The sequence below is a fragment of the Trichosurus vulpecula genome, chromosome 5 (assembly GCF_011100635.1).
Source record: "Trichosurus vulpecula isolate mTriVul1 chromosome 5, mTriVul1.pri, whole genome shotgun sequence".
Classification (NCBI taxonomy): domain Eukaryota; kingdom Metazoa; phylum Chordata; class Mammalia; order Diprotodontia; family Phalangeridae; genus Trichosurus; species Trichosurus vulpecula.
The window spans coordinates 38,496,489-38,510,176 of record NC_050577.1 but is presented as its reverse complement, the minus strand read 5'-3'; positions in this window follow the sequence as shown (position 1 = coordinate 38,510,176).

Genomic DNA, 13,688 nt, shown 5'->3' with positions numbered 1-13,688 from the left:
ACACCGAGGCAGCCAGAAGTTAAGTGACTCGCTCAAGATCACACAATTAGTACGTATCTGAGGCTGGATTTGAACTCAGGTCTTCCTAACTCCAGATCCAGTACTCCATCCACAAAGCCACCTAGCTGCCTTTCGTAGTTTTTGTAATCTGATCCCTATAACAACACTCTGAGGTAGGTGCATTCATTATCCCTGTTCTACAGATAAGGAAACTAAGTCTGAGAGAGGTTAAGCTACTTTACCAGGGTCACACAGCTAGGAAGTGTTGGAGGCAGGATTTGAACACCAGTATTCTTGACTCCAAGTTCATAACTCTTAGCAACTATGCCCATTGTTTTCCTGTGAATAGTGAAGGCCTTCTGATGTTCCTGATAGGACATGACACTAGTTGATAGCATAAGCCCCAGGCACTCAATAAGATCCATGGCCGCTCTTTTTGAGTCTCTCTCTCTCTCTCTCTCTCTCGTCCCTTCCTTCCCCCCCTCTTCCTCCCCTCCTCCTCCTTCCTTCTTTCCTTTCCTTTTCCTTCCTTCCTTCTCTTTCTCTCTCCTCTTTCTCTCTCCCTCCCTCCTTGCCCCCCTCTCTCTTCCTCCCCTCCTCCTTCCTTGTTTCCTTTCCTTCCTTCTCTCTCTGTCTCTGTTTCTCTGTCTCTGTCTTTGTTGGTCTGTCTGTCTGTCTCTCTCTGTCTCTCTCTCTCTGCAATAGGGATCAAGCGACTTGCCTAGAGTCACACAGCTCGTAAATGTCTGAGGCCAAATTTGAACTCAAGTCTTCTTGACTCCAGGCCTGGTCCTCTCTCCGCTGTATCACCTAGCTGCCCCCAAAAGCTAGTCTATTAATCCTCTATTGCCAAATTGATTAAGAAGGTCTATGGTGTGGAAAATAACAATCGGATGGACAGTTCCTTGAGTTTGCCCCTGTCTTTTCAGCTGGGCTGACTTTTCAGGGGAGTGGCAAAGTCCATTTCCTTCATTACAGCTTAAGGGACATCTATGTGTTAGTTCAACATTGGGCTTGCTTTGTGGCATGGAACCCTCTCACTCATCAACAGCTTTCTTCCTCTGTTAGTCTGACTGCAGCTGCTCCAGGAAGTCCTTGAGAACATCTACAAGTATATATGTGTCCATCAAAGGTGACATTACACAACTGCACCATTTCCTACGGCCAGAGGATGAGCCAAGGAGGGTTGTGTTTCTTATTCAGCTCAATTTATTAAACCACTCTTGCAGATTCCATAGAAGACCATCACAGATGTGTTATTGGTGTTGACACGAATGCATTTGTTGGAGCAGGCATAGAAAGAAGGTGGCAGACAGAGGAATGTCTGTGTGTCTGCTAAGTGTCAAACTAGCAGGGGCCATCTGCCCAGCATGGAGGTAAGCAACACTTCAAAGAGGCATCCAGAGCATGGGATTTCAACAATTTTTATTTTTTATTATGAATTTTTAAAACAACAACAAAACAGGAATATTTCAAAACAGGACTGTATATGAAACTTTGAACTGTTATGTACAACTCTTTTTTTTAGGGTTTTAGGGTTTTCTTTAAAAAATGAATATTAAATTTAATAGCAATGGATGATAACTACTCATGTGTGGGGAACAATAAGAGAGCCAATTTGGTTGGACTATAGAGTATATGAAAGGGAGTTATGTGTAATGAGGCTGTAAGAGTAGGTTGGACCCTAGATTGGAAAAGGCTTTAAAAGACAGAGATTTATCCCAGAGATAATAAGGAGACCCTGACATTTACTGAGTAGGGGATGACGAAGTCCTAGGTAAATCCACCCAAACAAATACCACAGAGCAACAGTTTTCAATGTTTTTGGTCTCAGGACCCCTTTGCACTCTTAACATAATTGAGGACCCTCCAAAGAGTTTTTGTTTATGTGAGTTATATCTATCGATATTTACCATATTAGAAATTTAAAAACCTTAATATTATTATGAAAACAGTTTTTGAAATCTCTAGTCTCCCTGAAAGGGTCTAGGGGATTCCCAAGGGTACCTGGACCCTACTTTGAGAACAACTGGCATAGAGAGCAATGATAATGTAGGGAAAAGACCCACATTTTAGGAAAAAATCACTTAATTAGCTGCTTACTTAAATCACGTATTTGGCAATTCCCTCAAATGACAGGAACCCATTTTGTGTTCTGCTCTTTTTGCTTCTGCAAGGATTGTTAATATGAATATACATTTATTCTTTTTTAAAATTTTATTTTGTTTTTAATTTTTGAAATAAAACAAGCATTTCCACAGCAAAGTAGAATGAATGATGATTGTACATGAAATTGCAAATCTGTTATGTACAACTTGCTATTCCTTTTAAATATATAATCAAGTTATCATGCAAATTTCTTTTTTCCCCTTCTTTCTCCCCCCCCACCCGCAATCGCTACCATTAGACACAAACATGTGTATATATGTATACACACATACATAAATTTGCAAAATCATTCTATACATACTTCTATTTATCAGTTCTTTCTCTAGATGCAGATAGCATCTTCCTTCGTATGTTCTTTGCAGTTAATTTGGGTATTTATAATAGCTTAGTTGTTCAAAGCTATTCTTAAAACAATATTGCTGTTAACAGTATATAATGTTTTCTTGGTTCTCCTCATTTCACTCTTCATTATTTTGTGAATGTATGCTTATTCAAAGAGCATTTATTAAGTGCCTACTGTATGTTGTTACTATGAATATATGCTTATTCAACAAGCATTTATTAAATGCCTACTGTGTGTTGAATGATTTTTTCATTACTTATAGGGCTTTTCTTTCCTAAGAGGCACTGTTAGCAAGGGAAACATTGCCTTTTTGAAAGGGAAAATCTTTTTAAAGGGGAACCAATTGAAACCCAAGATTAGAAAACACTCTGACCGAATACTTTCAGCGCTAATGAATTCGGTGACCCAGACGCTTTTCTCCCAGAGGACCTTCTCTGCTTTTCAGGCATTTGCAGAGACTGGCTGAACAGGTTGTCAGCAGAGGTTTATTGATTGGAAGCGGCTGGAGCGAGAAGTGCAGTGATATCACTAATGAAAACGGACAGGAAGGAAACGCAAAGTTGGGAGTGAAATATAGACTTCTCTTATTCTTTCAAGCTAATGCCAACTTACTTACAACGGACAAAGTTAGCGTGAGCGTCCCAAGCTCGGGGACTTATGTGAAGGGTCGAAAGTGCAGCAATCCAGCTTTCCTAGGGGCAAGATGCTGACCCACTTTTCATGGTTCTTACTTCTTCTGAGCGATTAGCCTCTCCCCAAGTTGACATGTGGGTTTTCCGATGCTTCTATATACTGCCATTAATGGTTGCTGCAGGATTAGGTTGGTGGTGCGTGGCTGTCCCTTTATTTCTGGCTATTTTCTTTCTTTCTTTCTTTCTTTCTTTCTTTCTTTCTTTCTTTCTTTCTTTCTTTCTTTCTTTCTTTCTTTCTTTCTTCCTTCCTTCCTTCCTTCCTTCCTTCCTTCCTTCCTTCCTTCCTTCCTTCCTTCCTTTCTTCCTTTCTTTCCCTCCTTTCACTGTTAGGCTGCTCAAAGGCATGGACTACACCCAAGAGCCCATTAAGCCCCTGAAACTGGCTGCCATCCTCATCCCTTCAACGAACCTGTTTTCTCAAAGATTAGAGTGACCTTTATTCAGTGTACATTCAATTTGATCTCTCTCTCCAGCCCTTCAAGCAGAGGTGACTATAACCACCTTCTTGAAACTCTGTTCCCTTTTTCTCTGTAATGTAACAATACCCTGTTCAACTTCTTTCTCTGAATTCTCCTGTCACCCTCACTATCCTCCCTCTCTCCATTCCCCACCCTCACCATATTTGGATGTTCCCTAAGGTTTAGTCATTAGATTAAACCCTTTTTCTATAACAGGAGGACTAACCAATGAGAACCCGATCTTTAAAACATATGAGGATTTGCTCTTTCTGGTGGGTGATATAGAAAGTGCATGATATTTTCTGCCTTGTCTCTCACCAACACATGAAGGCTTGGCGAGCCTTTTTCTGGCTATGAGTGACTGAAGAGCTGGTAGCATGTGGTGACATACAGTGTTCTAACCTATTTGAGAGCTGGTCCTATCTCCCACCCATTTACCATGTGGCTATGAACACTTGGCACATCTGATTTTCCTGTGTTTCTTCTTTCCCAATCTTTGGTGACTGTGAGGATTGCCCAGCTGGCTGGTGAGACTGGGAGAACAAATGAACCCATCAAAAAGGTTGTGCAGACAACCTGTAGTAGCAGTAGCTGGCCTATGATGATGGAAAGATGCTGCTCCCTCCTGATAAAGAAGTGATAAACTCAGAGTATGGAATGAGGCATGTGGGGTTGGGGGGTCTTTTGGACATGATCAGTGTGGGAATTTATTTTGTTTGACTAATTTAAGTTTGTAATAGCGGTTTGTTTTTCTTGCTTTTCCAATGAGAAAGGAAAAAAGGAAGGTGGGAAGGAGAGAAGGTAGATCTTTCAAAATAAAATAATTCAATTGAAAAGAAAAAAGAATTCAATCAGGACAGCTTTGAAGAATATTGTTTTATCTGGCAGACAACATGCATTGTGTCATGTTTAAAAGAATAAATAATAGCCAAATTTCCTTTTATTTTACATTAAAGACAATTATAAGAAAATGAAAAATCACTTTCAAAAAAAATACAACAACCCAGTAACTGAGTCCAATGAAGAGCCATCCATCAGGAGCTGCTTGACTCAGCTCCAAAGTGGATCAACCCAGCAATAAAGACATCATGTCCTGAAAGGATCCAGCCCAGCTGAACAAGGGAATGATCTGTCCATTGGCTATTCCTAGTGAACTTGATGGTGACTCCACAAAGAGAACAAAGGATTCCCAGAGCCAGGAGATATTTCTTGCCTACATACACACATATACACACACACACACACACACACACACACACACACACGTATGTATGTATATTCCATACGTGGGTTTCTTCCTATCATTTTGCTCTAAATTTGAACCCACTTTTCCCAGACACCATGTGCTAAATGGGGAGAGTGTGGCCCCAGCTTGAAAAAAGGGATATTTGTGTAATCCTGTCCTTGCTCTGCAGATATCCTTTTTGTAAAGGTAAATCAACATTAACTGGTTAATTGATATTGAAGGCAATACACCTGATGGGAGCTCATGCGCAATAAACAGTATTAGAGAAACCCCAACTCTTCACCTCTAGATCTCTGAGGAGAGACATAGACCCCCTAGAGACCTAACCTGCCAATGGGAGTAGGAGTGGGGAGAGTGCATCCAGAGGGAGTGCTACATCTCTGTGAATACTCTCTCCCTTGGAAGATCTCACCTCCTCTATGCAGATAACTATCAGAATTTCCTATGACCTCATGCTCTGCCTTCAGAGGTGAGATTTTAATCCTGGTCATCCGGAGTCTTTGATTCCACAACGAGCTTTCTTTCCACTTGAACCTGCCACCTTAATGCTATTTTAAACAAGATATATTTTCCATAAAGGAAATAGAAGAATTAGAACTGCAAACCACTCACTTGTGCTCTTTAAGCTCAGTGTTTAATATGAGGAGAATGATTATCTTAGCTCTTTTCCAAGCCCCTCCCCATAAGACTTTGAAGAACAGCCTTCTTGATCTTTAATGATGCTTGTTCATAATAATGATGATGATTGGAGAAACTGTCGCTTATATAGCACTATGAGGGTTACAAAGTACTTTATATCCATTAAATAAAATCTGAGTCTTAGCACAACCCGGTAAGGCAGATATGGCAGGTATAACTAAACCAATTTTACATGTGAGAAAACAGAGCCTCAGAGAGGTGGAATGAATTACCCATGGCTGTATAGCTAGGAAAAGTACCGAGACTGGATTTGAACCAAGGTTTTCTAGACTCTCGGCCTACCATTCCATTTATTATGCAATGCTGTTCATTTTTCTTTCTTTTTTTTTTTTTTTTGCTGGCAATTATACAGCAGAGGGCCCATTATTTTATTTGTTTTGCTTTGTATTTTTTTACATTTAATTTTGGAAATTTTATACAGTAACATTTTATTTTATCATGTCCATAATTTCCTAATTAAGTAATTATGCACCCTCTCTCACTGTCATAGTTCTTTCTTTTAAAAAACAGTTAAGCAAAACCAAGATTGTACTAGTTAATGTTTAACAACCAGCTCTCTCAATAAAAATGTACTCATAACACACTTTTAAGTTTAATCTGCATTATTAACATTTTCTCCAACATTTTCTTAAGTCTGTTGTTGTTATTCAGTGGTTTCAGTCATGTCTGACCCTCCATGATCCTGTTTGGGGTGTTTTTGGCAAAGATACTGAAGTGGTTTTGCCATTGCCTTCTCCAGGTCAATTTACAGATGAGGAAACTGAAGCAAATAGGGTTAAGTGACTTGCCCAGGGTCACACAGCTACTAAGTGTCAGGTCAGATTCACACTCAGGAAGATGAGTCTTCCTGACTCCAGGCCCAGTGCTCTATCCCCTGCAGCGCCACCTAGCTGCCCTTATTAAGTCTAGAAATCAACAAAAACAATGTATCAAGCCCTAATTTGTAGTATTTGCCAATTTCTGAGGGGTAAATGCTCATACTTAAAATTTAATGATTATGATAATAATAAATTTAATCTGATAATTTAATGAACTGGCTTGAGCTGGTTCAAGGTGGCTCTAGTATACTCCTGCAAAACTATCATCAGAAGTAATAGCATATGCAAAATTCTTGTAGTTCACCATTTCTTACTGCAGTGATTCTCAAACTTTTTGGTCTTAGGGTCCCTTTCTACTCTTACAAATTATTGTGGACCCCCGCACCCCAAAGAGTTTTTTTAATATGGGTTGTATCTAGCGAAAGTTAGACTCCAAATTCCTGTCCCCCCAAGCCCTCCTTTATCTTTATCTGGTCCATGCCTATTGAGTGCTCCCAACTCTAAGCCATGGTTACATGACTCTCTGAGCCTCTCCCCCTCCCCATTCTCTTCCCCATGACTGCCAGCCTTCCTCTGCCACCCTAACCCAATCCCCATTCCATCTGCCTCTGTACCTCCACACCATTTGTCTCTGTACTTTTCTGCCAGTGCCCCTGTATTCTCTGTGCCTTACTGAAGTATGATTGAAGCATTGCTCCTTACTGCCATCATGGTCTTTCCTGGTGAGTACCCAAAGAACCAAGTATGTCTACCCCCATTTAATAATTCCATAAGTTCCAATTCATTACCGTATTTTTTGCAATTTTGTATAGACATCTAAGGAAAGAGTTTTTACCACTGGCTTCTTTCTTGCATTTTATCTATTGCATATTACTGAGCATCTCTACAGTTACTCTCTTCCCCATCCCCTGGGTTATAGCTGCTCTTCTCTATGGTATCTAGCTTGGTAGATATATGTAGTATTTGGTTTTCTCCTTCCTCAGCAGCAAAGCAGCCTCTTTGTGGCTAGCTTTGAGCTGCCACTAGCTGGTTTTCAACCCTAATTCTGCTATTAGCTCTTTTATCAAATATACCCCATCCAGTTGCACCTAGCCAGCTAGCTAGAGAAACCCTCAGGCATTTTAAAGTCTATCTTTTAAAAATTATTTTCTTCTGAGTTGCAGTCTAAACACTTATTGGAGTGAAGGTCTGAAAGTTCCTTTTAACTATCCCACCCTAGGTAGAGAGAGAATCTACATCTCTTGAAATCGTCCTGTGAATTCTACTTAGCTAATTGGCAAAGGCACTGGTAGATCTGCTGTGAAAGGATTCATTTCAGCCCCTATAATTCCCCTTGTTGTCCTACAAATCACCTTGAAAATAAGATGGAAAAGGGCCTGATGGACTGGGTCATTTTTGCCACCTACACCTCAAATCCCTATACCCTCTATATATTCATTTGGCACTGAAGCATATACTGCCTTGTCACACCTCTTCTCTTGCTGTCCTATATCCTTGATGATATAAACGTCCCGGTTTTCCAATTATATCAGCCTCAGTTTCCCAACCTGTAAAATGGGGGTGGATAATAACACTTGTACTCACGAAGGGTTCTGAGGAAAGCATTTTGTAAACTTTAAAGTTTTATGAAAATGTGAATGATTGTTACTGTTATTTGATTACTAATGTGCCTGCATAAAAGCTTCTGTCATCCAGGTTGATGACTAAGAATCAAGAGACCTGACTTCTAGTCTTGGCTCAGACACTAACTATGAAACACTGAGTAACAAACAAGCAAAACCAACAAATCTTTATGACTCAGTTTACCCATCTGTAAAATGTGGATAATAAAAGGGATCCTACACAAGACTGATGGGAAGATATAATGAGATGGTAGATGTAAAAATCCTTTGAAATCGGAAGTGTAAGGTGTGTCGATAGTTTCCATTTTAAAGTATAGACTCTCACCAATTGTTCGATAACAAATACAGTCCACCAAGTATCTTAAACATATGCAATGTTTATTTCCTACTGTACAAAGTCATAGAAATTTGGACTTAGAGAAGACCTCACTATGCTGGCAGGACCATCTAGTCCAGTGTTCTCATTTTACAGAGAAGGCTCTCCAGTAAGCCAAAGTGACTTGTCTATGGGCACACAGCTAATTAGTAACATAGCTGGGACCAGACCTTGAGTTTGCTGACTCCCGAGGCACGCCCTTTTCCATCACGTCATGCTTCTCCCTACAATTTTCTTTGCCTAGATAGTCTGCCTTGATTAGTTAGAAAAATGATGCAATAGTTGTCAACCCTTAAAAGGCTTTTTAAAAATAATGTAGAACTAAACAACAACAGAGATTAGGAAATTCTGGCAGCCAAAGCTTTCTAATGAGAAAATCTATTTACTCCATTTCTACTTGGCACCAAAATACCAAATTGGCAAATTTCTGCTTGACAATTTTTATTATGCTTTAGATAAGCGATTAAATAGCCATTCTCCATAATGAAGGGATGATTAGATTTTTTTAATCATTAAACTTTCTTTTTTCTTTCTATTCGACAACCATCTTGGTCTAAACCTAAATCTTTTCTAGAGAATTGCATATTATAGAATATAATAATGAACTTACATATAATATAAAATAATCATATAATATATAACAATATATAATAAAACATTGCATATTTTTTGATATGGACTTTCCATAATGATTGGTTTGTAGCCATTTCATGCACTAATCTTATCATTATGTGTCAATTAGGTCATAAACTTCTCAAGGGAAGGGGTTATGTTTTAAATGGCTTTGTACTCTCCAAAGCAACAGTAATACGTCCACAGTAAGTCAGTTAGTCGACAAGCATTTATTAAGCTCCTACTATGTGCCAAGCCCTCTGGATACAAGGAAAGACAAAAGACAGTCCCTGCTCTCAAGGAGCTCTCAGTCTAATGGAGGAGACAATATGCAACAACTACGTATAAACGAGATGCGGACAGGATAAATTGGAGCTAGTCTCAGTGGGAAGGCGCTAAGGCTAAAGAGGGCTGGGAAAGGCTTCTAGCAGAAAAGGAGACTTTAGTTGAGCCTTGAAGGAAGCCAAGAAAGGCAGGAAGCGGAGATGAGAAGGGAGAGCATTTCCAGGCATGGGGAATGGCCGATGAAAATGCTCGTCAGAGTCTGGAGATGGAGAGTCATATGTGAAGAATAGCCAGGAGGCCAGTGTCGCTGAATCACAGAGTCTGTGGAAGAGGGAAGCTATAAGAAGGCTGGAAGGGCAGGAAGGGGCTGGTTATGAAGAGCTCTGAGTGCCAGAGAGTTTTGTATTTGATCCTGGAGGCGATAGGGAACTCCTGGAATTTACTGAGTAGAGGGGTACAGAGTCAGGCCTGCACTTTGGGAAAATCATTTGGGTGGCAAAATGGGGAGTAGGCTGGAGTGGGGAGAGAGTTGAGGCAGGTGCAGCCCCCAGCACCTACTGCAGTAATCAAGGCATGAGATGATGAGGGTCTGCACAGAGTGGTGATAGTGTCAGAGGAGAGAAGGGGATGAATATGAGCGATGCTCCAACAGGACTTGACCACTGATTGGACATAGGAGTGGGGCGGTGCTCACATAGAAGAATAACGGACTTGGAGTCAGGAGCAACCATTGTTTTTATTTATGTACCTGTCACATCCCCTTACTAAACTATAAGCTCTGGGAGAGCAAAGGTCACTTCTTATCTAAACTCTGTACCTCTCACAGCCCCTGGAACATCAGGCACTTAGTAAATGTTTATATAAATTCTATGACCAAGGAAACTACCTCACAGAAGTTTAATAACAATAGCTGGGGCTTATTTTACTTATATATATATATATATATATATATATATATATATACACACATATATACATAGAGTGATCTAAGAAAGTGGGTAGAGTGCTGGGCTTGGAGTCATGAAGACTCATCTTATGAGTTCAAATCCAACCTTGGACACGTCCTAGCTGTGTGACCCTGAGCAAGTCATTTTACCCTGTTTGCCTCAGTTTCCTCATCTGTAAAATGAGCTAGAGAAGGAAATGTCAAATCGCTCCAGTCCCTCTGCCAAGAATACCCCAAATGGGGTCACGGTGAGTCGGACACAAACGAAACAAGTCAACAACAGCAACAACTACTGGTCTCCAAAGAATTTAGTGTCTCACTGAAACCTAGTGATACCATAGGTGTCACTATGTTCATTTTGCAAATGACACTCTGCGGACCAGAGAGGTTAAGCAACTTACCAGTAGTCACACAGGTAGAAACTATTTGGTGGGATGTGAACTCTCCTGACTCTAGGCCCAGCACCTTTTCCACTATAGCATACTGACTCTCCAATGGTCTTCAATAGCTTCAGGATGCTGTAGCTTCAACTCTGATCCTGTGTTGTCAGATAATGAATGGAGTTAATCAGGCTGCCCCAAATTACCCGTTGGCCCCAGGATTTGGGACTGAGTTGAGACGTGTCATTTTCCCAGAAGCTGAAACACCAACTGGGTCTGTGACAGTAACCAAAGAGACCCTGGTCTTACTTGGAATTTTGCCCTAATATATCATAATCATGAAACTGTAAAGTCTCCAAAGAACTGAAATTGAGGATTACCTAAAGGACGATGGAGAAGGGCATGGTGGAGACAGGCATATGAAATACATTACAAATGTGGAATTATAAGGAAGAAGGGGGTCATCAGAGATTTGGATAACTGGGGAAAAAGAGGACCTGGCTAGTCATGTAGTGAGAACAAGAGATAAAACCAAGAGATATCTCACAAGCTTCTTCGGTATCTTTGTGGGTCAGTCATTTTCAGTCGTGTCTGACTCTTTGTGACCCCATATGGGGTTTTCTTGGCAAAGATACTGGGGTGGTTTGCCATTTCCTTCTCAGACTCATTTTACAGATGAGGAAACTGAGGCAAACAGGATGTGACCTTGACTCTTCCTGCCTCCAGGTCTAGTTCTCTTTTCACTTTGCCACCTAGCTGCCTTTGGTATCTGGGCAATGTCAAGTTAATAAACTCTGGTGATCTCATGAAATCCTGTTTGCTTTTGGAGTCCTCCCTAACCTAGGTCCTCCTGCCTTTCCAGTCTTCTTACCCTTTACCCCACCTCACATACTCTGCCACCTAGTAACACTGGCCACCATGTTGTTCCTAGCACAAGACATTCTATCTCCTGACTGACTCAGAGTTTTCACTGCCGGTCTCCCACATCCAGAAGTCCCTCCTCCTCATCTCTTCCTCCTGGCTCCCTTCAAATTCCAGCTAAAATTCCACCTTTTACAAGACACTTGGTCCCTTTTAATGCAAATGCCTTGCCTCCATTGATTATATCCATTTTATCCTGTAGATAACTTGTTCATACATAGTTATTTGCATGTCGTCTCCCTCATCTCTCCATCATCTACTTAAATGCAAGTATTGGGTTTTGGTTTTTTTTTTGCCTTTCTCTGTATCTTCATGAATCACTGCAGTGCCTGGCATGCAGTAGGTGCTTAATAAATGCTTGTTGACTAACTGAAAGGGAAGAAGGCCTATAGCACATTAGGTGGGCCCTGTGATAGATTAACCAGACACAGAACAGGCAGGCATGGACAGATTGCAATCTGAGGTGTTGAAATGAGTCCCCATGCCAATGAGCTCATGGATCCACTGGAGTACTAATTGTCATATGTCCTTGTCTGTAGGTAGGGTGCTCTAGTGCCACCATGAGTGTGAGGTAGGCTAGCTGACAACTTGCTTCTCAAACACATTCCTTTCATTATTTTTAAATTAAAATTTTTTTTTCAATTAACAAACATTTATTTTCTCTCCCTCTCACCCCTCTCCCTCTCACCCTGGGAGAAAAAATGGAAAATAATCTCTTGTAACAAATATGCATAATAAATCAAAACATTCCTACAATTGCCATGTACAAAATATGCGGCTCATCCTTCATACTTGTTGTTGCTGTTCAATTATGACTGACTCTCTGTGATCCCAATTGGGGTTTTCTGGGCAAAGAGACTGGAGTGGTTTGCCATTTCCCTCTCTGGCTCATTTTACAGATGAGGAAACTGAGGCCAACAAGGTTAAGTGATTTGCTCAGAGTCACACAGCTAGTAAGTGTCTGAAGCCAGATTTGAACTCAGGAAGATGAGTGTTCCTGGTTCCAAGCCCAGCGCTCTGTGCACTGTGGCGCCACCTAGCCATCCCTCTGCATACTTAGTCTATCACTTCTCTACAATCATCAGTCTTCTGGAATTACAGATGATCACTGTGTTGCTCTGAGTACTAAAGTCTTGCCGCGTTCTTCATTTTGGTAATGTTGCCATAGCAAAAATTGTTCCCCTGGTTCTGCTCTCTTCCAACTTTGCGTCAGTTCATAAAAGTCTTCCCAGGTTTCTATGAAACCAGCTCCTTCATCATTTCTTCCAGCACAGTAGTACACCATTACCTTCATACACTATCATACACCAGCCACCCCCTTAGTTTCCAGCTCTTTGCTGCCACAGGGAAGAGCTGCCATAAATAGTTTTGTATGTATACATCCTTTTCCACTTTCTTTGATCTCTTTGGGGGTATTGACCTAGTAGTGCTATTGCTGGGTCAAAGCCTATTCACAGTTTAATAATGTAATAGTAATAATGAATAATAATCCACAACCCCACCAACAGAGTATCTGTTTTCCTGCAGACGTTCTGACATTTGTCATTTTCCAGGGTCAGTCCTCTCTCTACCTACTTGACTTTCTCCTCTCATCCTTCCTCTGATCCTCCCAGCTTCTTGAATGGGTCAGAATGGAGGAGAGTTTAGCCCTAGGGGTCCTATGCATCTGGCTCTCCAGGTGAGTCACACCCAGATTACAAGCAACTCATTCTAGAGAAAATCCATATGAACCCAGAAGTCAAAATTTAAGATTACGCTTTGTTGAGAGATTTATAGAATAGTAATCTGCAAACCAAATTGTAGCTCCTTGGGTGAGGTGAGGGAGGGAAGAGAGAAGAGGATGGCTTTTAACACCCTCCCTTTCTCTCCCCCACCGAGAAAAAAACCCATCCAGAACTGGAGAGTCCTACCTTATATGCTCAGCTAAATTTAAGAAACCACTCAGGGTCATCTGTTGTACACTCAGATCACAGCTAAGGGCATGCCTGTAGGGAACAAACAAATTCATTTATTGTTAAAAAGAGACAGACTCAGGCTTGCCAACTACCAGGACCGGGGTAGGGCAATAGGACACGCAGTGGTGCTTCAGTGGTGTTGTTTTTAGCCCTGGGAGTGTAGGAA